The following is a 24868-nucleotide window of genomic DNA, read 5'->3' as shown; positions in this document are numbered from 1 at the left end:
CCGCCATCATCTCCAAATTCATCCACTGACATCCAACATCTGCCCACTGTGACAAATCCACACCTACACACACACACACGTGCACTTCAGGGTTTGGAGCCACCTGGGTATGAGCTGCATCTTTCAGAAACCCAGTGGAAAAGATCTTGGGGGCGGAAAAAGAAGACAAATATAAGGGAAAAAAGTGGACATATGGTAGCCCTAATAAAGAGTGATAAAGTCCTCTGATAGGGCTGGAATGACTCCCACTTAATTACCAGAGCTTTTGACCAGACTCCAAAGCAGCTCCCTCTCCAAAGCTGAGATAAATCCCTGGCTCCTATTTCCTGCTCTTGTGCTCAGACTGCTCAACAGGGCCCATCCTCCTGCTTTTATTTATATTAGGGAGTCACTCATTCGTAATTCATCTGGGACTGAAGCTCACTTCCCGTGTCAGGATGCAGATCGTTTATAAAGTGATAAGGGACTGTATTAACATTGGAACCCCGTGTTTGGAGATGCTCACATTCTCTCTCGAGATGTTTATCACCAATAAACACAACAGAAAATCTGACTTCATTGACCTTTGCTTCACAGATAATTGTCTTTCACACTGTACATAAAATGTGACATTTATTTAACGTAGTGCTGTGCTGGGTCCAGTGGAGTTCAGCACATAACACTGCAAATAGAAGCTGTAGGTGCTCAGAATGTTTGAAAATACTCCTCTTACAAACCTAATTAGTGGTTTTAATTGTCACATGTGCCATTAGTACATTTTTACTTGATCATCAGGAATCTCCCCTACCACCTCAAACTCAAATTCATTTGTTTTCATTTGAAGAACAACAAAACATATAATTAGCAGGCACATGACAAGGCTTCATGATGGATTAACAGCACTTCACAGTTGAAAAGAGACCTGTAGACAAAAGGCCAGTATTAACAGATATTCACTCAGTGAGCTCAAAATTTCCACCCCATCTCTAATTGTGCTGACATAGTTTTTGCACACTGCATTTATGGAAAGGAGTAAGGAGCATTCCTCTTTTATCTTTGAAATATATTTAAATGCCTTGTCCTCTTCATGACCAGGGAAAAAAAAGCACCTTTATATATTAGGCAGATAAATATCAAAACAGTTTTTCATGTAAGATTGAAAGAACTAGTACAGGTGCCAGCAGCAAAGACTGAGCAAGGATAGGAAGTGCCTTGGGGACACCCTTTGGTTCCTATTTTTAGGAGTCTCATTTGCAGGTGACAGGTTTGACCCTACCAGCTGACAGTGAAGGGTGGAGAGGAAACTCAGATGGCATTGGGTGCATTCAGAGTGGGCAGCACTGGAGGGTCAGCCCTGAGCACAGCAACACTGGGGGCTTCTCCTGTGCTGGGATAACAGAACAAGGCACAGGGGGTGACTCCATCCCAGCCCTGATGCTGATGAGTATTTCCTCTTGCTTTGGAAATTACAGAGCAAGACTTGGGTGCCCAGATCTGCAAGCTTGAAGGAATGTGATTTCCAGTAAGTGGTCAGCACTCACCTCTAAAAATAGAGGCACTGAAAATCACTGATGACTTTTGATAGACTTGGCCAAAATCAACTATTTTTAGCCCATCTGTTCCCTCTGAGCTCAGTGCTCTCAGGAAGAATGTATATTTTGGGGGAAGGGGAGGAGGCAGAGGTTGTTGTCACTTTCACAAGAGTGAAAGTTGAAACACTTTCATATCAAGAGTACTAAAAAATGACAGAACCACTTAATTTCTTTAAATGGATTTGAGAATGTTGCCAAGTTTTGTGAGCAATTAAATTTAATGCAGGATAAGATGGCAGGGATGAAGGATAATTATATGCTCTCAAAAGCTTGGTCTTTTTGTAAATGAAATGGCCTTAGGGAGTTTTCCAGAAAAGTTTGGGCTCAGCCTTTTAGTTCCAGCAAAGCCAATTGCCAGCCGTGGCTCTGCACTAGGTGTATGTGACATGATTTTTAATGAATTCCCTCTCAGATTCCCATTCAGCTTCTCAGCAAACTTGACAATATTTTGTTTTTTCTTTGGCAGTTTTGTGCAATCAAACCTTGCCTGGTGTGTTCACTTCCCCACAACCCTGCACTCTCAGCAAGCCAATAATTCAATATACTGGACACTGGGAAATTTATCTGGCAGGTAAACACTGGAAGCTTTTGAGGTGATAGTGTAACAAATGCATCAATAGGAGCACTAATTACAGGCCCTGCTAACGAGCCCAGACCTGTGAGGGGTTTGATATCTCCTAAGAGGAGTTTAGTGCCACCATTCCCTTTGCTGAAAGTCAAGAGAATTAATTAGCTCTGAAGAGACAGGAACTGATCTGTCGGGCACATCAGTGAGAGTGTGTCCAGACAGCATCTCGTGGCAGTCTGAGGAAGGAATCTTTAAGAAGATTAGAGGCTCTGCCACAAGGCTCCATCCTTCAGAATCTGAGCACTGACTCATGTTCTTTTGAAGTTATTTGTGGGTGTTACATGAAATTATTAATTTATTACTCTTCAGACAATGTTAGATGATCTATTCATGAAAACTTTTTCACTTTTCAGAAATGCTGTAAACCCATTAGTACTGATTCTCCAAGATGAGTTGTTTAAGAAACTGGGGGAGGAGATACAATATTCTCTGTGTCATGCTCATTACTGCCCTGATTGGAAAGCCTCACTTAGCCAGACACGTAACAGAGGCAATACAACATGGTTTAGGCAGTTTATCCAATATCTCTGATAGTTAATCTGAACAAATTCCCAACAATGGAAATTTTAGGAGGGGATGGATTATTATAAAGGTCATGAATGATTAAAACATCATAAGAATGAAGGATTAGCCATTAAAAATGAGTAAATCCCTTGGATCACTCATCTGATGTTTGCTATTCACTCTTGCAGGTTGCAGTCTGACAGGTTATAAAACACAACCTTAGGCCAGAAACCAACTCGTTGATTCTAAGAGAAGGAAAGAATATTTATGAGCAACTTGTCCAAACATGTGAAAATATTTTTTCCATTTTTTTATTTTATCTTTTTTCCATTTACATCTTTTATTTAATAAATCTGTTTTGTGTTATTTTGGCAACACTGTCTCCATGTAAAACATATTTGATTTGCAACTAGCTACAAAAATATTTCCCAAGCACATTCCAACCAGCTGCAAGGATGATAATCTTACAGACATTTTTCTTTTTATGGGTTAATTATATTTATTTTTAGTTGAATTGCTAGGCTTATCCTTGGGAGCCTGTTGGATCCTGAAGATGCTTGCATTTGCTGTTGGGAATATGGCACAAACAGCAGCCCTGGATAACATTTATCAAGGCTCTAATAGCTTTGTTGTTGGGGAAGAGCTGGGAATGCTATTTTTCCAACCCCACCTACAGATTTCAGGACCTAACAAGCTCTGAAACAAATTTTGCATTTCAGTTTTGTGAAAATGATTTTATCTGTTGCTGGAAACCCCTCCAGCATTTTAGAATAAAAAGAAGGGGGGAAAAGAGATAAATATGGTTTTATCTGATACATGCATTTGCTTCTCCAAACATGGCTGAGCATAAATCATCCTGACAGGTCCATGGCATTGCCCAGCTCTGTATCTGTGCCCCTGCAGTGCCACAGAGCTGCTGTGGCCGTGTCACCCTCAGCCAGAACAGAACCAGCTCCTATAAATCAGGGAGATGCTCTGGTGGCTCCGTCCAGCTGGAGAATCCTCTCCTCAAGGACATGGATGGTGCCAATGGATCCTGATCAGTGCAGCTGAAGTGTCTCCTGTGATGGCAGTGCTGGATGGGACCTTTGGGAAGGCAGGTGCCCTTTTCTGTGGGTGACAGAAAACAGCTAATGGAAATTTCACCTCTCATGATTAAAGGCACCACGTTCTTTTCCGTAGGAAGCACTTAACTTCAGATTGTGTAATTGCAATTTCCTCTCTAGTTTTCTGCTCTCTTTGATCATTTCCTATCCTCCTTTCTTGAAAGGAGATTCTGAATGCTGTTAAGCAGCTTTTGTTTCAGATATTTACATTCAGTAACTGATGCCCAGTGCAGAGTCTGCTAATGGCTCATTCAGGAAGGAATGTGCTAAGTGTGAGGTACAGTGAGATTTATATTAAGCTTATGTGTTCACAGCAAAAATTGATTTGATATTTTCAAAGATTTTGATGAATTGTGCCACATTTGAGAAAGCAGAAAACTAAATAAAGCTGGAGTAAAGATTCCCTGATTCAACATTTTTCACAGGAAATAAACCTGAAATCAAAGTTGGCTCCAGAGATGTGCTCAACATGCCAGTAGCATGTTGCAGGTGGGTGGTTTCCTGTTTTCCCATTGTTTATGATTATGGTGCTTTGAAAACATAATAATAGCAACAACATGATGTTTTACTATTTCATAGATGTCCCATCCCTGTGGCTTGAGAGCTCCAGAGGCAGATGTGGTTCTCATCCCTGTGGTTCTCATCCCTGTGGTTCTCATCCCTGTGGTTCTCATCCCTGTGCCTCGAGTGCAGCAAAGTGTGTGAATCAAAAGTGTTTGTACTGCTTGCCTGGAGGGGTCCTGTGAGTTTATATTGGCTTAAGTCACACCAGAATCCTGTTCCCTAAACCTTGAAAACAAATACTTTGGCTTCAGGAAAGAAAATGGATCCACAACAAATGGTGTAGCATTGCTTAATGGTTTCCTCACAAATCCCTGTCTCTGCTCTGGAGCTGTGAAAACAGACGTGGAGACTGCTCTTGTTTCAGTCTCGGGAGGAACCTGACAGGTGCAGAGAGAGAGCTGGTCTGGATAATAAACCCAGAGGTTCAGGCACTGCTAAAAAGGCTTTCTGCACACTGAGCTCAGCTGAGGGCTGTCTGTGTCTCACTGCCATCAGAGGAGAGTCCTGCACTGCTGGAGTGTGCAGGGCTCACGTGTGCTCAGCTCCCTGCAAAGGATAGAGAACAGGGAAGGAAGGCAGGTTCTCCACCACCTGGAACTCCCCAGGATCACAGGGACACAGAACAGGGGCAGGTGAGATCAGAAAATGGTATTATTGATATTATAATATTCATTGAAAATCTGACAGAACTAAACAGACTCCATCCAACAACCTTAAAAATCCATGCCTCCCTTCTTGCTCCAGCAGAGTGGCAGAGCTGAAAGGGAGTGTATAAAGTAATAACCCTTCTTTTCCTCTTCAACAAGACCACCTAGGTCCCTCTCCACAATTTGTCTAGCCTGCTCCTGGAGACAGCAGCCTGCACAGTCTGCAGCTGTGCTTCCCAACCCTCACCCCTGGGAAGCCTTTTCTGATGTTTTGCCTAAAACTCTCCAGCTTTAGGTTAAGCCTCTTGCTTTTTGCTCAATGCACTTGGGTGCAGAGGAAGGCTTTATTTGTAAAATACTTCATAAATCGATAGGAGGTAAGATGGAGTTTTTGTGCTTCCATTGTTACTTATTTACTTTTAACCAGAAATTTGGAGGATTTATTAACTTCCTCGGAGTGATTCAAATAAACCACACAGAAGAGCAATAGGTTTCTATAGAATGCTTCAGGGAAAAGTAGTTTCATGCACTACTTAAACCTGGTGTGCTGAAGTCATGGGAAGTTTTGCCATGGAGTAAAACAGAGCCTGGATTTCTGCCAGTGAGTGGCAGATTTCATATTCATGTATTTGTGAGGCTCCACTGGCTCATCCATCCTGAGAGAGACTCAGTGTCTTCCAGGTAAATACACATAAAAACTGTGGAGCCTCCAATAGGTCTCACTGAGCTGTGGCCCCTTCACCTCCCTCCAGGGGAGAGACAAGAGATCCCCTCAAAGCAGGCTTGATTGGGGCTTGATTGATTTGTCTGTTCTTGACTTTAAATAGAGAAGAAAGAGCTGAGAGTGTAACTCTCTTACAAGAACACAGGCTTGGAGGAAGAAATGAAGAAATACAGATTGTAGAAGAGGTGAAGACTCATGGCAGAGCACCAAAAGCCTCAGCCCCAGCCATCCTTCACCCCAGGCACAGACCAAAGCCCATCAGTCACAGCAGTTTATTCCTGTCAAATGATTCCTGCTCCCAGCAGGAACCATGGGCCCAGCACCAGGCAGAGGAGGTTTGAATCATCTGAGCTTATCACACAGAGGTTCCACAAAGTTCACATTACAGAGCCCCAATGCATTTTACAGCTTACTTGAAGGAAAAGGACTGAAACATCCAATATATCTCCCACAGCCTGACAACCCAGTAAACACTCCAGCAGGATAACCATGATCCTTAGAACAATGGAAACATTTTAGTTCGAAACTGTAGAAGTTACAAGGCAACGATTTATGTGCTGTGGGGCAAATAAATATTCAGTTCCCATTAATGTTAATGGGAGTTAAGTGGCTAATTCCCCACACATTATGCTGAAGATTTACTTCTTTGTGTTTTATGGAATAAATGAATTTATAGTCTTCCTGGAGGTTAGACCTGAGAAAAACAAAGAGCTCAGAGTTTACTCCATTTTTATGAGGTCATTTTTTTTAAAGCAGGTTTATTCCCTGAACAGAAGGAAAGGTTAGAAGAGCACCAAGTTAAAGCAATCCCCTCCACGGGATGCCAGGGAGATTTGTGGCAGGCATTTAATCCAAACTCACAGACGGAGAGACACGCAAAGATCCATATAAAATGTCTTAATAACAGAAGCCGGAAATTTGTAACAATAATAAAGGCTGACATTTATACAGAGCCTTTCATCCACACATCTCCAGCCCGGATTTTGCATTCAAAGGCACTCACAAAATTCTGCTGCAAACCACATGTGATTTCACACTAAGAGGGCAAAATTCATCAAACAGGCTGACTTTGACACTGGTGACACAGATGACATTGGGTGGCTGTTTAATGCCCCAGGAAGGTACTTCAGCATGTTTCCATTTTGAAGCTCAGAGTATTCTCATTAAATTGAATTGATTTTTTCATGTGGTATAGACAGAAATGAGCACTCGTACCTTGATGAACTCACGCCTATGCCAGCACTTAACAGTCACTCCCTGCATCTCCATGAAAAAATCCCACAGCATTTGTTCTCTCTTTCTAATGCTCCAGTCTCTAAGATGACCCCATACATTTTCATTTCTGGCTAAAACCCATTTAAAGCCAGTTTTGTGAACAAGTTAAAAGTCACAAGGATCCATTGCCCAAGATGTGAACAGTATGTCACAGTGTCTGTGCTCAGAGGCAGCCAAACATTCATTCCAAACAAGCACATTTTTCTCTTCCTCTGTTAAGGGCTGCTACACATTTGTGCCGAAACTGAGATTAGAGATTATGTATGAGACAATTACACATTTGTTTCCCTTTTGCCTGATCTGAAAAAGAACAGCTTCAAAAAGAGGGAGAGAAAAATTCAGGGCAGTGTTTTCAATAGGGCACAGTAATCTGCCACAGATAAGCAGCAGTCTTTTTTCCTTATTCAAATGTTAAGCTTTCCCAGGAAAATAATATTTTCCCCTGACTGGTCATTCACTCTTCTATAACTCCATGCAAACAATTTCTTTTCATTAGCAGGGTCACTCTCACAGCTTCAATTTGGTCAGACATTGCTTTTGCATTGCGTGTATTGGTGTGGGTTTTTCCCTTTTGGCAGCCTCTCTCGAGACCTTTGGCAGTGAGTCCACGCTCTCATCTTTCATGAGGACCAAGCTCTCTCAGATCACTTGGTATTTACCAGGCCAAGGGCTGGGGAGGTAGAGCAGGATCACACGGGCTGGGCACCAGGCTCTCTGTCCCATTTTCTGGGAGCGCACAGAGGACAGCAGCAAGCACGAGGAACTGGATTGTCCCTGTCTTACCCAGGACACTGCTGCTCTTTGGGGGCTTTTCAGTGCTCACTGACATTCTCCTGATGAGGCTGATGGGAAACCCAAGTCAGTCTCTCTCTTCCCATCTCCTCTGAAAGCTCTGCAGGGAGCCTAAGTTCCATCTCCTATGGAGAGGACTCCCCACAGCAAGAACAGATCCTGGAGGGAAAGAAGGCAGCAGAGACAAAGCAGGGCTGGAATGTGATTTCCTTGCATATTTGAAATGTTATTTACTATCTAGTAAAGCTTTTTTATAGCGCCCTGCATTTTATTTTCAAACACTTCTATCGGCACTCACTGTATATCAGTCACTATCTGATTAGAGAAGTTTGCACTATGGTTTCCGGGCAGCTTTAAAAAGCTGCCAAAGAATTCAGTGCAGCAGAGGTTTGAACTTATTTTCTGTTTTCCACCAAAAAAAAAAAAAGGCTGAAGAACAAACAACAAAGATGGAAAAAACTGGCTTCAATGACCTTTGTGAATGCAGTAAGGTCCCAATAGTGAAAAAAAAAATGACCTTTTCAGGGTTGTAGAGTTCAGACAACCTGCTCACAACTCTCTGCCAGGGAATCATGAGATCTGTAGCCCCTCTGGCTTCTTTATTAATTCTTGATGAAGAGCAATAAATAAATGTCCTGTCATTACCAAAGAAGCACGTTTGAGACACAGAACAAATATTAATTGTGCTCAAAGTAGTCCAGTCAGATGGTACATGTGCATCCTAGAGAGATGATGGACAGGTAAAGAACAAAATATCTCCATTTAAAGGAGACAACTGACTCAGCCCATTTGTTTTTGCTGGCCACACGAGAATAGCATTGTGCCTGTACAGATTACTTTTACATTCTCTGCTTCTCCTTGGGGACAATACCTTTTCTTTTTAAGCCATTTAGTTATGTTGATAATTTTTATTCTTTACACTAGGCTGTTTGCCAAGGCAAATGTTTGTGTTGTTTTAAAAACTTGAAGTGTATCACTGTGGGAAACTTAAAATATACAGATAACTTCAGAAAGCATTTTTGAAAAAAATTGTGATAATATCCCATGTTATTTCACGTTCCTTCTGTTAGCTTTACTTGTAGCAGTGTTCAGTGCCTTCACTGCCTGTTTTTCTGTCCTCCTCCCTTCCCATTCCAAATATATGAAAATACTGATATGGTGATAATTGAACCAAACCATCAACATTTCTGTAGCAGCAAAAGTTACAGAAAAAATCAAAACCATGAAACCAAAAGTTATTTTTGTCTTTGAAAGAATGTGTGAGATATGCAGCTGAAATAAATAAAACACTTAGAAATGCATGGGCTAAACAGTGCTCAAAGCAGCAATGGAAGGACAGGCAAAACTTAATTGAAAAAGACAAAATTAAATAACACTCTGATTTCACATAGAGAACATTGGTCTTAGTCAAATGCTACCAGTGCTCTGCTGGGGCTGCTGAGCACACAGGGGCTGAAATTGGAACGATTACAATTTTGTCTTGTGAAGGCTGCTCAGGCTGAGTAAAGCAAAATCAGATGGATGAAAATATTCGAGGAGTGCTCAGCACCCACTGAGAAACCTGGGGAAAAGCAGAGTGAGGAGGATGGCGTCAGGGATGAAAGCAGAGGAGGATCTTCTACCCGGGGTTAATTCCTGCTGCCTGCTCTGCCCTGGAAGTGGATCCTGGGAGGATCCTCCAGCACAGCTCACTGTGAAGGCAGACACTGATTAAGGTGAACCTGACTGCAGAGCCTGGGGGGCAGATCTGAGCCAGCTTCACTCTGAGCTCCAGCAGGAGGAACCACTCTGCCCCCCCTGCCAGAGCTGGAGGACTGGAGCAGAGCACGTGGCCCCGGGCTGGCAAGGGCAGCTTTGCATAAGTTATTAGGAAAAACATCTTCACTGGGGCATGGTCAGGCATTGGGACCAGCTGCCCAGGGGAGTGGTGCAGTCACCATCCCTGGAAGTGTTGGATGTGGCACGTGGGACTAGGGTTTAGTGGTGACCATGATGCTGCTGGCTTAGCAGTTGGACTCAGTGCTCTTAGAGGTATTTTCCAAGCTTATTGATTGCCTGTGTGCTTCTGCCTCAGTTTTCATGGTGAGGGCATTGTTGTGTGTTTAGACAAGCCTGTCACGTGAAAGAACTACTCATGTGTCTGTTAATCAGGTGGTGATCAAGCCCCCAGGGTCTTCCAGCTAATAGTGGTCCTGTGTGGACCCAAATCTCCCCACCAGCTTGTCCTCACAAGTCACCATAACCTCAGCCCTACCTCCCTTTTCCAAGACACACACAGAGGCACAAGTCCTCACAGGTTTGTTGGTTTAGGGATGGATGACATTGAAGTGGGATGGAGTTGTGTAATGCAGCTTTACTAAGCATGTGCTTTCTATTTGTCACTGCTTAAGCCGTGCTTTCATACACCCAGCCCAGGAGTCCTGCTGAAATGTGCAAAACATTTCCAGCAGTGCAGATGAAGGTCCCGAACCCTCTGCAGTCCAGGAGAGCATCTGGCTGGGGAGGCTGTGCTGGGAAGAAGTCATTTTGATGGAATTAAAGGAAATAGTAATCAGGGTTGTAGTGAGAGCTCTCTTCCTCCCGTTAATGGATTTGGTGGAACAAAGCACAGGAAGCTCTAACAGAAAGCTCCTCTGTGCTCCAGAGGCTCACGGCGCCCGGCATCCTTCGGCTTAGCACAAATCCCCTTTGACTGGGGGCAAAGCAGGGATCCTCCCTCAGCAGCACAATCCTGGCCATGCCCCGTTCCATCCCCCCTTTGCCCACTCCAGGGATGCTTTTCCTCTTCCGTGCACCTCCTTGAACAGATGATCTGTTGGTGGAATAAAAGGAGAAATGTCGGCTTTACCTCCTTTTCAGTGAATTCCACTGCTCCAGCTCTCCTGCTCTTTGTAAGGGTGCTTGGAGTGTCTGTGTTTCAGCAGTAAGCATTCCCTAGCCAAGGTCACACACAGTCTGAGTGCCAGCAACCAGAAACTTTAAATTTCTTGCTGAAATAACTGTACAAATATCTTTTTCACAATCATCTGCTTGTTGTCTTTCATGTGTTTGCTAATGAGCTTTACCTCCTGTGGAAACTCAATGGGCTCTAGCTGCACAATTTTCCAGGATTTGAAAAATGTATCAGTTTTGCTGGAAGGGGAGCTGGTGTTTGTTTTTCTGTGGTGAATTTTGTTTTTATTGCTCTAACTGCAGCTTCACAAAATGAAATGTCTGTCAAAACAAATCAGGAGTAGGAATGCTCCAGACTTACATTTTTGGCACCGTTCTGCAACATCAAGTGTTCATTGTCTCAACTCTTAACTGCTGAACATGGTTAAAATGAACTTCAAGATCAAGACTGAGTAGATGTCCCATTAATTATATTTCAATGTGTAGCAAGCTTCCAAAGTGGAACCCGGGGCCATACGGAGCTTTTCTGATGCCAAAGCCTGAGGGCTTCTCCAGCTCTGCTCCTGCTGCTTTAGTCACTCTCCACACATTCCATCCCCACAACTGACTGAGAGCAGAGGGGGCTGGAGGAATCCCAGTTTTGCAAACATGTGCCACATTAATCATATTCTCAGTGCCAGTGCTCGCAGCACTTACACTGGAAGGAAAACACTCATTACCATGGGGTTTTAGGTGTGCAGTGCAAGCATGAGGAACATTTGCAGGTCCCAACAAATGCTCTCAAAGCACCACAGTGCAGTGAACTGAAGCATCTTGAATTATGAGCTGATAATAAAAGCAGGGAAGTGAAAACAGAATGTGTTTTGTCTTTGAAAATGAAATTATGTCAATTTTTAATTGAGCACAAGCAATTGGTGTGTATAAGATTTGGTCAGGTACGTGTGTCCTTGAGTGCATCCTCCTCAGCACAGCTCGTGCCCTGGGGCTAGAGCCTGCATTGGACATGGTCTCTGTGCTAATGCCAAATATCCTGAGTGTAGAAAGTCTTCAGGTAATTAGTAAAGAAATGCTGAAATGAGTGAAAGCATTTCAGACGAATAGCATTGCCATGATATTAGGCTCTAAAGCTGCTAGTGCTGAAAGCTGGTCATATTTATGATGTTACTTATTAATAATTAATTTCCTAGCTAATAATAATAATAATAATAATAATAATAATAATATCAATCAAATATCAGCCAAGAGCTACTAGTTGTGCAAAGCCATGTGAGCCTAGTCTTGTGTGCCTCAGGACAGCCCATACAAATTTTAATGTGCAATTTCTGTGTCCACAGCTGAACAGGTGCCTTCAGAGAAATGTTGGTAAATATTTTCCTAAACAAAAAATAAATAAAAGAAAGCACAGGTGGGCTGCCTTGTTTAATGTCTTCCACATGCAGAATCCCAAAGTCCAGAGATTAACAAGGGGAAAATTATTCTATGTCAACACTACTGCAAGTTTTAAAAGCCAAAATCTTCTTGAGTCTGAGCTCAGCTAGGACAATATTTCCTCCACGGAGAGCCAGGAATGGTAATGGTAATGAAATAATGGGGAGGATAATGCCCAGGGCTGCATGGGGAGTGGCAAACGAGGACAGTGCTTGCATCTACAGAAAAACAAACTCCAGGCTGGGCTCCAGGTCAGCTCTGCTGCTCACCTGCATCTGAAAGCAAGCACAAGCATTTTCTAAGAAACATTTTATTGCAGCATGAAGAATTGAAATGGGAAGATTCCAGAATTTATTTTTTTTGTAATTTAAATTCATCCCCCCTGTGCACCTGCATTCTGATGCATTTTTAGCAGTACATCTTGCTTTTTCTCCCTGATTGCACATGTCAGTGTGGTGGTAGCTTATCCTTTTTGCCCTGGTGCCTTGCTGGCTGACACCCTGAGCCAGCTCTGGAGGAGCCCCCGGCAGCTCCAGGGGGACACTTTGAGCCCCAGCTGCAGTGGATTTGGGGCCACAGCTCCTCCCCAGCTCCACAGCTTCCCTGGGCTCATTCTGCTGGGTGCTGGGGCCGTGTCATCAGCACATGCTGGGATTTAGGGGATATCCCAGACCACACAGGCAGATTTTGAGGTGGCCATGGCACCACCTCTGTCTAGATCTGCAGGATGGATCGTGGGGGCCACTCTGGCCAGGTCCTGCCCTGCAGCAGCACAAGGAGGAGGGTGTTAACACAAAGGTTTGCACATCACCATTCCCAAACATCCAGGCAGCTTGGCTGGGACACGTGGAAGGAGAAGGGTGGCCAAGAGAGGCTCTGCTCTCTGCACTCCTGAGAGAGCTCAGTCCCACAAACAGTCATCCTGAAAAATCAAGAGCAGCTGCTGACTGCTCCCTCCCCTCTCTGCACTGTGCTGAGCAAGGGTTTGGGCTGATAGAATATGCTTAACCTTAAGGAGAGAAATATCTTTATTAGTTTGTGGCAACATTTTTCTTTCAACTTCCCTTCACCAGGTTTTGTGTGCCTTTAGATGCTGTTTTATTGTGACTTTTAGCTGTTAATATAAATCCTGTTGATTAGTATTATAGCTTCACTGATCTTATTTCATTAATTCTTATCTTTGCTCCTGTGGATTTTATTAATTTCTATCAGTATATAATTAGATTTTTAAGAGCCATCATAAAATTTCTAGCATTTGAAATAGTCCTCAGAGAGTTGCCCTGTAAATGTGACCATTTTCTAGCACTTTTTCCCCTTAATAAGGAGTGCTGTAAGATCTTTTGTTTTATTCATGGAATGTCACATTGTCTAATATCACAGCACTACATCACATAACACATCCAGCTCTGTAGTAGTAAATCCCTTTATGTTTCTACATCGGATTGCAATTTGCAGTATTAATGCTGCAAATAACGGATAGTGACAACTGAAACTTTCAAAAGAACATACAATTTCCATTCCAGACACCCACTATCATTCCCAGTAATGGGAATCCAGTCTGAATGTATGTCTGCAGCAGATTTAACAGCACAACTGTCAAAGCACCAGTGGTACTTGTGAAACCACAGCTATGCAGGTAATCTGTGAACAGTGAAACATTCCAGGAACTTTGACTTTTCCATTCCAAATCTTAATTTGTTGTTATTTCTCCAAAGTACATAATAATGACAACAATCATAATTATAAAAACAGTAATGGTCGCAGAGTGACTGTGAAGTGTCTTGCAGTAATGCAGCAGTGCCCAACTGCATTTCTGTACGTGGCACAGCAACTCATCCTGTCTAAAAATACCAAAGATTTAATGACTAAACCATGGATGCTATCAAAAGGCAATTTTGATTTTAGCTCTGGAATGTCCCAGAGGTCTTCCCACTTCTTTCTGTGCCACCATTTGCTGCCTTCCCACCAAGTGACCCATCCACTGTACCCTTGGTAGAAATCCCTGCCCTCAGGGTTTCCAATCAGGTTTATCAGTCTCTTTTACCTCACCAGAAGTAGCTCAGGCATCTGCATATAAGCTGCCTCAGCAGAGAAACAAACCTACTACCTGGCCCAAAGTCCAAGGATTTAGCCCATAAATCTCAAGGCTTTGATTAATTCCTTTCCTTTGATTCTTTTTTTCCTTCGCAGATGTTAACATTTTCCAAGCAGTTCCATGTTACCTTGGTGAAGTGCTAAGAAAATAGAAACCATGTCTGCAATGACACACAGGATAAAGTAGAATAGCAGACATTGGTTTAATGCAGCAGTCAAGATTAGATAAGGAGCATATGCCCAAGGCTGGATCTGAGAAATTAGCAGGAATGCAAAAGACATCTTTAGCACGTGTTTCTGATAGAAAGTCACTTTCACTCAGAGGGGAAATCTGTTGTGTGCTAATACCGATATTTTCTCCTCTGATCCATCAGGTGAAAACATATTGGAAGAGGCAGGATAATGGCATTTCACCAGCAGCACAGTTCTCTTCTTGCTAGAAATAGATTTATTGTGCCTTCTCAGTCAAAACTGATAGCATCCAGCATCCTCCCATTTACCTCTCACTGCTCCTGTCATCTGGCATTCTTCTATAAACAGACAATGATTTAAGATTTCAGCAGAAATTAAATCATTTTGCCTGGTAGAGGATGGTAAGCTCTGAGACTGTGCAATCTTGATTATACAGATTTAACATGAAAATGCACATACAGCTAAAACTTGCTTCCTTATTTTCCCAAGATTTAGTAATTCAGGAACACAGTTGTTTTCATCATCCATTATCACAATAATGGTGATCGGGAAAAGACATATTAGCCATGCTTAAATTATTTATTTGGAAAAGCATGTTTGAATATGGAAGTCCTGTAATCAAATTTGGGAACACATAAATAAAGGTTTTCATGTTACACTCTGTAGCTGACGTGTGGCAGTACAGACGTACCCAAGAGTTCAGAGAAATCTGGGATTCCTACTGAGACCAGCAATCCCAGTCCCAGCTGCACTCCAATAAACAGTTTTCACTGGGAATCTTATGGTTTGGCCAGTGGAAATGAGATAAGGTTTATTTCCATTTTTGAGGGCTGTCCAGAAGGGATGGGGGCTGTTCACAACTCGCTGTGGGCGCTGGGGATCCAACAGGCAGGCACTGCTCTGTCCTCCTGATTCAGCCTGTGCAGGAGCCCCAGCCTCCCTCCGTGGGAGTCTGGCAGGATGAGCTGTCTATTTTAGGCACTCAAATTAAAGCTAAACAGGAGAGAATACTCCTACAGACACAGAAATCTCTTGCAAAAGAGAGGCTGAACAACTGGACCATTTCTGCAATTATTTCTGTGTATTTTTCAGCCAGATCTTGAAGAGCCTCAGTGGTTTTGCAGTGTGGTTAAACAAATACATGAGATATCCATCCCACCTGGTCAGCCCTGAGCACTGCTCTCAGACCACTCCTAGCTCCAAATTCCCAGTTTTATGTCTATATTATTCTTTTATGCAAGAGTCAAATTCCATAGCACACTGATTTCCACAAGGCAGTCATTAACCTCAAATATCTGCTGCTCACCTGATGCTGCTTCCAACATCATCAAAATCCCAGGGCTGGAATTCTGCCTTCTCCCTTTCCACTGAAGGGCACCACAATCCATTTTTTATAAGTTTGTGTACTCCCACACAGCCAGGGCAAGCGTGGTGCTGCTGTGGTGTGTGTGTATCTCATAAAAGAAATTCTTTTGCCAAAGAAGCCCCACAAATTATAGCCTGAGGCATAAAAAAGAGAGATCTAGATCCCAACTCAGATTTAGATGTGAACACACTGTGATCAAAGATCTTGGAACTGAAGATAATTACAGCCTACTGCAAACATCATTGCTGCTTTAAAAATAAATCAGGCTGGTTAGAATCTTTTCACTGAAAGCATTTCCAAATCCAAAATGGGAGTTGGATCCAATACAATTTCGGGAAAAATACTGGGTTTCTAATATTTAAAAAAATATTAGAAATCTGCAGATTTTTTGTATTAATTGCATTTTCACTTGAAGCAGAGATAATGTTGACATTTGGTTACCTTTAGAAATCACCCACCCAACATTTCAAGTGAAAAGAAATGTAAGCAGAAAAGATTCAGTTAAAAATTTAGAAGGAAAATAACACAGCCTAAAAAAAATGGAAAAAAAAGAGCATGATTGGAGAAAAATAAGCTTCTAAATTAATAATTATAGGATCACCTTTTATTTATAGAAGCACAGGTTTTAAATAGGCATCAGCCTTTAAATGTGGGAGCCCATCCTGTTGTCACCTGAACCACTGTGGCTCCATCCTTGGTGACACTGTCTGGTGACACACTGGGGTTCTCAAGTGCGAATGTCTCACCACATGAGTTAAGGAAATTATTCCTGTCATGCACAATACCAGCATTTTATAAATTACATGGATGAAAATTGAAATTCCTGATTGCTCTAAGCACAAAATTACTGGGATAAATTTAGCAACTCTTCAGATTTTCAGGGTTCGTACACCATCAATCCCTCTCTTTCCTCCTGTTATTACCACATTAAGTTAATAAGACCATAGCCAGGAGAACTATCACAAACAGAGTCAGCTGGTAACTAATACAAATAATTTATTTCAGTTCTGAGATTAATCAATATATGACCTAATTTTTCTAGCTGTATTTTCCTTTATGTGCAGAAACTGCAGAGAATCTCAATGGCCACTTCAAAATCCTATTTAAAAATTGAACACTAGAGATCATATTTTCCAAACCTGCCCAGTCTGTCTCTCCTAATTAATGATGTGGTGCACTAAAATAGAGTATTCTGTGTATTCTGCAGAGTGTTGCTTGAAGTTTGACTTGTATGAGTGCCATTGGCTTTCACAGCTGTTGCCATGAAAACCCCAAATCATTGTAAAAAAAAAAAAATAACCAGATGCCTGTGCAGCAGAATAAAGGCAGAAGTAGCAAGTAGCACAGTGAGAAATGAATCTGCCTGAGCAAGTGTGCCATCACTGCTGTGCACCAAAGGCTGCTCCTCCAAACTGGGCTCCAGCCAGCAAGAGAAGTGACAGGGATGAGGCTTCTGTGCCATTTCATCCTCAGCCCTGAGCTCGGCAGCAGAATTAGCACCAGCACCTTTCAAATCAATTCAGCAGAAAGGACAGTGATGAGTCATTTGGCAGAAGTCAAAAACTGATCAGCTGGGAACACTTGTGATCTCAAGCCCCTCTGTGGCCCTTCCGTGGCCACCTCGGTGTCCCCATGAGGAGGCCAGTGGCCCACAGGAGCTGGCAGCTTCCCCAGGAGCAACTTGTGACCATGGATTCTTTTTCTGGTGGATCTTTTCATAACTGAGTTCTGTTTAAAACCGTCCAGCTGCAGAATCTTGGCAAGGGGGCTGCTCCAGAGCACAGGCACTAACTCAGCTGTCACTCTGCACCCAGGGCTTTTGCACAGTGTGACATTTGCACTGATGGATGATGTACCCAAACAGCGTGTCCATGTAATAAATGCATATGAATGAGTAAGCACATTTCATTCCCAAACAAAAATCATGCCTAGGAGGAGGAGAAATCAACAAGAGCATTGCGGGAGAGAGGTCAGGGGAGGGAGCTTGTAACCCTTTAACTTCTGAGAAGCTGAAAAGAGCAGTCACTTGGTCAATGCACAGAGAGCTAAAGAGGCTGCATTGCCTCTTTCCTTCCCATCCGTACCTAACAATTCTGCAAAACATGTTGTGACTTGGTGTAGGCAAAAATCACTGCACTCAGTGCCCACAGATTCTGGCATATTCTGGCCTGTTGGTCACAGTTTTGGCTCCTGCCCCTGGGCAGAGCTGTGGCAGCATTGCACCTCTATCAGTCCATGCATGATTTAATTCAGCTGATGCCTTAAGTAGTGACCCACACAGATGAGTGGGTGGTGAAACCTTGCCCACACACCACACAGTCAGCAGATCCTCCAGATCCCACTGGTCCCTCCAGATCCCTCGGGGTTTGTTCCACCAACACAGCTCATCCACCTGTGTGCCACAGCTTAGCCACTACTGTTCCATTTCAATGGCTTCTTAGGGAGAGGAAAATTCTCTCCATCAGCACATTGTCTTCCTCTTCTCCATCCCACTGGCTGAGGCAAGAAGGGAGCAAGAGCCAAGTGAGCCCTGAGGCACGTCTGGCACAGGAGCAGCCCTTTCTGCTGTGTGCTGTGCCCAGAAAGCTCCCCCTGGCCATGGGGTGGTCCAGGATCCATAACTTGAGAACCACTGACAGGGAGAAACAGGCTTTCTCTGTTCTACTCCAACACCATTTGGTGTTTTCTCTTACAGGCTGTTCTCTCCACCTCACTGCACAGAGAAAACACCCCAGAGTATCCTGTTCAGAGCCACTTCCTCGCCCTACATCCCAGTGGATGCAGCTTCTGAAAGGAAGCAGAGTCGGCAAGGATGGAGTACTTTTGGGAATCATTCCCAGCATATGGAGACTGCATTCTGCAGCAAGCAACGGCAGCTCCCTCAGCAAGTGGAAAATGGGCTTCACCTCCCTGTGGTCTCCCTGTGGTTTGCTTCCCTTGCGATATTATTTTTGAACAGCAGGCAGGAGCTCTGTGCTTCTTGTTCTGTTTAGTAAATCCAATAACCAAACCTGGCCCACTTCTGGGTGGTCCTCCCGAAATACCCAAAATCCACGCCAAGGCCATGTGATATAATAATCATAAGAAATACAGGGATTGCTTTGACAGATACCTCAAAATCAATTTTTCAGGAAATGGGATGTTTCAACCAATGTGTCCATTTCATATGGACTTCTTCCCCCCCTATTTATTTTACTTATTCAGTGCCTTTGTCCTTCATTCCAGTAAAGCCAGAATTACAAGCCTGGAAAATGAAGATCACTGGTGCATGATTCTTAACTTGGTCTTATGCTGGTAGACGTTAGACTGCACAAAATGCCTCCCAAGTTTAGGAATTCAGATCTGGATTGCTGGGCAGCCCGACTGCTTTCATGACCAAGAAAAAGAAAGACGTAGAAACCCATCCATAAAAAACCAGCCATGAAAACCCAAACGTAAGCATGGTTTCCTTTTATTTTCCTGAATTTTTTCCGGAATGCTGTGCGGGCACGGGCAGCGCTGGCGGGGCGGGGGGATGCGGTGCCCGGCGGGGCCGGGGCCGTGCCGGGCTCGCTCCGCCCGGCCCCGCGCTCCCGCCCCGAGCCGCTCACCCTCCTCTGCCCCAGCAGCATCGCTGCCCTCCTGCCCTGCTTCCAGCACCGTCAAAATCCCGGGGCTGGAATTCTCCCTTCCCACTGAAGGGCACCACAATCCATTTTTTATTGGTGTGTACTCCCACACAGCGAGGGCAAGCGTGGTGCTGCTGTGGTGTGTGTGTGTGTCTCATAAAAGAAATTCTTTTGCCAAAGAAGCCCCACAAATTATAGCCTGAGGCATAAAAAAGAGAGATCTAGATCCCAACTCAGATTTAGATGCTCCTGGAACCGAGCGTCCTCTGCATGTGTGAGATCACTTAGGGGAAAGCAAAATAATCCGAGTTCCTGGTGAGCTGAGCGGGACCAGGAGCAGAGGCTGCTCAGAGATCCCTGTGCTGCCTGGTCCCTTGTAGAGCAGGGTCAGATCACCAGCCAGCTCATCTCCCTGCATGATGGGGATGTCCCTAAAAGTGCTCAGCTCTGAGGGAAAATAAACATTAAATTGCATCACTTACAAACTCCTTCCCAGCTACCAACTGGGAATGTTGTAGCAGTTTTTCATTCACAGCTTTTTGCTAGTTGTATATACACAGTCTTTTCTGGGAGGACAGGAACCCAACCCTCTTGAGATGGAGAGGACAGGCTGGCCAGAGACACTGTAGTAAATTCCTGTTCTGATAGCAATCAAATTAATAATTATTTGGAGCAGACAGTCTAGTCCTTCTTAAGGGCCTGATCCAAATCATATTACATCAGAAAAATTTCTTTATTTTCTCCATATGCCCGTACAACAGCCCCTAATTGGATGTCTATGCTCTTATTTGTCACTGCCCTGATTTAATTAATTGCCATAGAATTAAAAATACTGGTTTAATTCATGCTCACATAAATATCAATCATTCTTGTCTCTTTTCATAAACACAGGCCTTAATTCAAGTACCATAATTTTGCACAGCAAACATAGCCAAAAAGGTGATAAAGGAGAATTTCACGATCTGCTGGCTGCTACAGAAACAGCAGAGCACAGGATCAAAGCAGAGCAGTGTGATTGATTTACTCCCAGCTGCTGCAATTTTTGTGAAATCTGTCTCGAGTCATGGGATCCCATGAAGGGAGCAATTGGTGCCTGGAAGAAACAATCAGCATTGCAGGAGCTACACGTCCTTCCACTGCTTCTGGCATAGATATCCCTGTGGATAGACAATCACTGGATGCCCTGTCACCTCCTCCTGACCTGGGAACCCAGCTTTAAACGGTGCTTACTGAGGAGCTCGGGGTTCAACACACACACCCCGACCCACAGAACCTTCCTCCCGCTGTCAGCTGGCACTTCACAATCCTGCCGCCCTTTCTTTGCCACATTACCTCCTCACAGAGCTGCCCCTGCTCTCCCAGCATGTAAATAATGTAAAAGAGACTGTTCTTGTTGCACTCAGTCACTGAGGGAAATGGTTCATGGTTAATGGACCAGGTGGGACTCAGGAGATGTGACTTCAGTTCCCAGCGCTGGCACACGCTTCCTGCACAACCTCAGCTTCCCTCACAGCCTCGTCACATTCCCTGAGCCCAAAGGAGAGGATCAGAGCAGCAAGTGTGATTTCAGACAAGCCCAGGGTACCAAAGGCCCTGGAACAGGGGACACCAACACAACACTGCCCAAACATGGCCCCGTGCCAGCAGGGACACCGCGGTCCCTCCCTGTGCTCAGCAAGGAAACCGCTCCCAGTGCTCCAGCTGCAGTGACTTGGTGATTTTGCTGTGGTGATTTGGTGATTTTCTGGTGATTTCGAGATTTTTGCTGTGGTGATTTGGTGATTTTGCAGTGATTTTGCTCCCTCCCAGCCCCTTGGAGCAAGCACGCCGGGCCATAGGAAGCCAAGGACAAACTGTGATGGAGGGAGCACAGGCGTGAGCACAGAGAAGGGCTTGTGCAACTGCACAGGCAAAAGGTCAGAGCCTTTATTAAAAAAAAAACCTGTAAACGATTAAAGTAGCCACGAATATGGGAGGTATGAGTGCAGCATTAATATTTAGGGGAGTGGAGGAAGGAAGACAGAGAGATGAAAGCTGAACACCTTTTTGAACCTCAGCCAAAGCTTTATCAACCATATAAATAAGAGAACATATCCTGCTCAGTGAGACACGTATTCACCCTGTTTCATTACATTCTGTTCTGTCCTCAGTCATGATGGATCCTGCTGAGACTCGTGTTTAACAGTTCCTTCCTGGAGTGGCTCAAGCAACAACAAGAAAAAAAATATTGTGAAAGTCACACCCCATTGAAATTGCATCCTAAAGGGACCTGGTGAGCACGGTAATTACCAGGATGGCTGTGAGCACCAGGGCCACGCTCGGCTCAGCGGCTGCTCTACGTGTTAAAATTAAAAAGGACTTTAAGCAGATGCAAGGAAAGTGGAAATTAGGGACCAAAGTGTAGGCTCAAGAGCGATTCATCATCCCTGATAAGGAGCCATTAGGCTGGACTGTGATGGGAGCAGAACCCAGGGAAGCTGGCAATTTTAACTTACAAATGCAGAGTAATCCCCCTGTTTTCAGATAATGGAAAACTGCATTAACCTTGTGATATTTCCCTGGTGACTCCAGCACATTCCCCCTCTTACCTCTGTGCTACTTTGTTTTGCACCCTCTGATTTGTGCAGGTTCTGATTTCCACCCTCCATGGCCAATCCCAGAAGGTTTGGTAGGTGAGATCAGAATCCAGCCCGTGTTATTTCAGCCGGAACAAGATTTCTGGCTTGTTTTAGCCATCAGGATAGCCTTGACATGCTTTGACTTGCTTGCACCAAAAATGTAAACAGCAGCCCTAAGCAGAACAATTAACATTGTGTCTCTGCAGATGTTTGTTTCCCTTGAAGGAGCTTGGAATTTGAGTGGGGAAAAGCAGGGTAGGCAGCGAACAGAGGCTAATGCAGTCTGGGGCAAACTTCCCAACTGGAGTTTTATAAACAGCTCAAGCTGCTTCCCTTTCTATCAGTGATGTCACTGCTAACCTTAGTTTGGGCTGCAGCCTTGCTATCCATCATCTGCCAGCTGCTATTCCTTCCCCACTGTATAGCAGCAGGAATATGTGAGGGCGGCCGGAGACCCGAAGAGTTTCAGTTTCATGTGAATGGAAGCCAATAAGCTCCAGATTCCCTGGATTTTTCATACAAATTATCTCACCCAAGTCTGCAGATAATGCTGTCTAACAGTTGTAGGTTATAATTTCCAAACAGGGAGATAACCTTCATCATGAAGCAAAAGCAAAAATGCCATTAGCAGATAGAGAGGTGATTTAACTCAACCTAGCCATTTGCTCACAAGTCTGAATTTATGTCACCAGTTGTGATGAAATGAGTGTTTTCTTAGATAGATATGGACGACTAACACAGCGCAGAACTCAGCAATCTTCAAAGCACTCTGAGTTTTAAATTCCCTGGCTAAAGTCAAACATTTGTCTTTCTTATCACTTTCACTCAAAGGATGTGTTTTTGCAATATTACATCAGGTTCATTTGCCAGCAGAAGAGGCCAAAAGGTGATGTCCAGGAGATGAATGCTGCCTTCACTTACACGACAGTAACCCATCAGCTGCACCAGAGTTACTCTGGGATTCCAATGAAGGCCTTGACAGCAGGACCATAACATCCTGAGAGAACATTTCTTATATCACCATTGCAAGAGCTCCATAAATCCAGCACTTTCCAGCTGAGACATTTCAGATGAGAGCTCAAAGTAGATGTGATCAAACAGCCAGCAAAGAGGTGACTGAACAATGAACAGCAGTAGGACACTTGCCTTCCTTCCCCTGCCAAAAAAACCTGTCAGGTCAGAGTAATACTAAATGCAGAGTTATTCTGTTTCTAAAACCATTCTGACTGCAATTATACCCCTTTGCAGCATGAGACCTGGAGGCTTTGTGAGTAGGACATATTCTTTAACAGGTCACTTGCATTTTCTCTTTCTCCTCTCAAATGCCAACACCTGGGCTGCTCTTGTATCCTCTTTAAACTGTTTCTGAGCCAATCCTGTATGCTTCCTTGCAGTGCTGCTCTCATCCCTCGACAGGCCATGAAAATCAAAGCAGATTTCATTTGCTTTGGGAGCAGATGTCTTGTGAAAAAGCTTCTGTCTGTTTAGCAGCATGGCAGATTCATTCCTCCAACAGTCAAAAGGCTTTAATTTAGTGAGGTCACACAGTCAGAAATTGGCCAATTGAACACTCACCAGAGAACCTCTGCATAAGCCTGGTGTGATTCCATAGGACAGGGAAGTACCTGCAGCATCAGGTAGAATACTAGAGCATCTCTCATTACTCAGGCACAGCGAGGTGGTCTCACTGCTGAACACTGTTATTGTTACATACAGCAAATGCTGCTGCACAGTTTGACTTCCCTGCAGCCTCCCGTGGGGCTCACAGTGAAGGCAAAAGAAGAGAGCAAAGAGGGATCGTGGGTCCGGACTGCCTGAGGCACAGGAAGGGCTGAAGGTGAGTGACTGCCTTATGCAACACAGACTGCAAATCCTGCTCTGGTCGTTTGCCACTTTCCTACCAAGACAAACAAAACATGTCCCTACTCAGTTCGTGCAATTTTCCACAATGCCCTGAACCCTGCAGGTGACAGCCTGGGAGGGAACAGAGACAGCTCTGCACACACGCTGATGGGATTGCAATACACGGTTGTGACAGGTGGGGATAGTTTTCAAAAACTATCTCTGTACCAGAGGATTTGAAATGTTTCTTACCTGAGGCTACCTGCCAATAACTACTGCTATTCTTTGCAGCTGCAAACACCTTGAAAATAAAGGCAAAGTTCCAGCTGAGTGTGATGTTCAAACTCCAGCTCCAGCGTTAAGGTATGTCAAGAATTCATTCAACCTACTCCTGCATCTTGTTGAACAAAGATGAGTTGTTTTCATGCCCATAGTTTCTGGACAGTTGTGTCAAACCTTTGGCTATACCTAACCAAAGACCTGCCTAAACCCAGGTGCTTCACTGGGTAAGTTTAAGTCATGCCAATGTCTCCACAGTGGCATTAAAGAAGGCAACACTCTGCATCACGAGCAGCCAGCTTTGTGGCTTGAGACAGATGGATCAGCTGAGAATACCTAGGCAAGGATGACCAAAGGGCTTCTGCACAGAAGAAGCTAAAGGAAGGCACTCTCACACAGTGAATTTAGCCATCACTAACACTTATCGAGTCCATCACTAGGAAAAAAACCCAAAGGTAGCTGTAATTCCAGTCTCTGCACTCCCTGTCTTCAAAGAGCTTCCAAAGGCAGCTTGAATTCTTCACCCTGATGCTGGCACGCTCAGAGTGACATTGGAAGCCACTGCTGGCAGTCGCTGCTGTGACAGCCCCAGCTCCCCACGCTGGCAGCAGCAGGAACGGCTGAAACTGGATCCGTCCCAGCCCGGAGAGCCCGGGCAGCCCCACTCCCCTGCACAGCGGATATCTGCCCTGCACACCCACCATAGACTTGATGAAACATTATCATACATGAAGGACT

At 44.1% G+C, this 24868-nt stretch overlaps 1 long non-coding RNA gene across 1 annotated transcript; it reads right to left on the bottom strand.

The window, feature by feature from the left end:
* Positions 1 to 2998: 2998 nt before the first annotated feature.
* Positions 2999 to 24708, bottom strand: LOC135281832 (uncharacterized). Its single transcript, XR_010348297.1, has 2 exons — positions 21980 to 24708; positions 2999 to 3813 (listed from the first exon to the last, which is right to left on the bottom strand). It is a non-coding gene; the product is annotated as an uncharacterized LOC135281832 (long non-coding RNA).
* Positions 24709 to 24868: the final 160 nt, after the last annotated feature.

The sequence above is a fragment of the Passer domesticus genome, chromosome 16 (assembly GCF_036417665.1).
Source record: "Passer domesticus isolate bPasDom1 chromosome 16, bPasDom1.hap1, whole genome shotgun sequence".
In the NCBI taxonomy this organism is placed as follows: domain Eukaryota; kingdom Metazoa; phylum Chordata; class Aves; order Passeriformes; family Passeridae; genus Passer; species Passer domesticus.
The sequence above is the reverse complement of the archived record's forward strand: the minus strand, read 5'-3'. Positions and strand labels throughout refer to the sequence as shown.